The sequence below is a fragment of the Saccostrea cucullata genome, unplaced genomic scaffold, assembly GCF_032062105.1.
Source record: "Saccostrea cucullata isolate Sc308-1 unplaced genomic scaffold, CSIRO_AGI_Scuc_v1 ctg22061, whole genome shotgun sequence".
Taxonomy (NCBI): domain Eukaryota; kingdom Metazoa; phylum Mollusca; class Bivalvia; order Ostreida; family Ostreidae; genus Saccostrea; species Saccostrea cuccullata.
The window spans coordinates 3,878-5,611 of NW_026934839.1; the positions used below are offsets into that span (position 1 = coordinate 3,878).

The window sequence follows — 1,734 nt, forward strand, 5'->3', positions numbered from 1 at the left end:
TAGTGTTAATTACCATAAATAATGTATATAAGATGCTTTGTATGTGCAATGAAACTATAATAAACAAATACCTACTGTCATAACTTGTTTTGTTATTAACCATCTAAAAAGATTAATTTAATAGACAAGTGATAACTAGAATTTCATATCAGTGTAATGCAATTAAAACCGGATTTGTAAAAGTATGGACCTTCCTTAATTGTTGCTATTTTGGATTTCTTCTATGTTATGGTATTAAAGATAGAGACTTACAGAAAAGGAACATTCTGAAAAGTTATTTAAAATAAGTTTAAAGGTTTTACTTTGTTATCAAGGGTAAATTTCAAGATTTATGGTAAGTGATTTAAATTATGCAAATTATAAAGAGAGATTGGAATGTCTTGCAAGATTCGACTAGTTGCAAATCTGTGTTATTTATGTCTCTGAATATATTAAGAATACATAATCAAAAAAATTTACAGGTAATAATGCCATCTAGTTTTCCTTAATGAATTTACAGGAAATAAAATCAAAAGATTTGCAAATATAATTGATTCCACTAGGTAAGTATGCATGCATGTAAAATTATTCAAATATCGGTACATGTATTGCATTTTATTAGTACAATATTTATTTTTCTTCTGTTTTAATTCAGCTCTACTCCAAGTAAAATGATAATATCATGACAATATCATATCTTTGTCAGGTATTTTTTTTTTCATCAATTACTTTGTTGTGTGTTCTCCTTTTTACAGGTATGTCCATGATGAGGAAAGCCCAGGATGTCAAATCATATTTCAAAACAACAGATTTTCAAGGCAAGACATTTAAGAGTTTTAAGATTTATGTTTGTAAACTATTCAGGCCTTGGAGATAAGTGAGAATGAATATATATTTTTATTACTTTGACAGAAAATACCGACCTGAGATTGAGAAATTTATAGCACAGCTGATGGAGAGAGATGCTTGTGATTCAGAAGTTCTGCCTGATGTAAAATTGAAGGTAAAATATTCTGAGATGAGTGTGAATTTATGTTTTACTTAGCTCATTGAACCCAAGTGCCTTCTATATCTAAGATAAGCACCAGCAGTGATTTTCAGCTTGTGCCTCAGACAAATTTTTATCAGGCTTCCTGCTTTTGATGGAACATCAAAAAACAAAAAAACAGTACAGTCAATACTCCTTTATTTAAGGACATAGGCAATGTACCTTTCCTTTTGATAATTTTTCATGGTATTTCTTAATTTAAGATTATAGTGTCAATAGCATATTAAGATGTTCATAGACCAGAAATCAGCAAGCATTAAGGGTTTTTTTTGTTTGAAAGTCATCAATTGATGAAAATTCTTGGATGATTCAAAGAAAAATATATAAAAATTACTCAATATGCATTTTAGATGCTTCTTTTATCAAAACTTGTTTTGGAAGAAGTGTACAACACCATATATAGACATTTACAGTCCCTGAAACGTTCTACTTTCCCACCTGAACTATGAACGAACACTTAGCAAACGGTGAGTGAATGATGTGCGAACGCTGAACACAACTTGGTGAACGATGTGTGAATGGTGAACGGTGAGTGAACGCAAAACGCGAAAGGAGCCCGAATGCGAGCGCAAAGTGAATGGTGAACGAATGGTGAACGCAAGATGAATGATTTATTCGGAATGCATCCGATCTTTTCCTTGCATTGAAATTATTCTATTATTCTATAATTCTAATTTCAGGTGCTAAATATAAATAAACAATAGATA

General features: G+C 30.5%; 1 long non-coding RNA gene across 1 annotated transcript; it reads left to right on the forward strand.

Annotated features, from left to right (window-relative positions):
* Positions 1 to 321: 321 nt before the first annotated feature.
* On the forward strand, positions 322 to 797 carry LOC134241433 (uncharacterized). The gene is made up of 2 exons (XR_009986662.1): positions 322 to 542; positions 735 to 797. It is a non-coding gene; the product is annotated as an uncharacterized LOC134241433 (long non-coding RNA).
* The last annotated feature ends 937 nt before the right edge of the window (positions 798 to 1,734 follow it).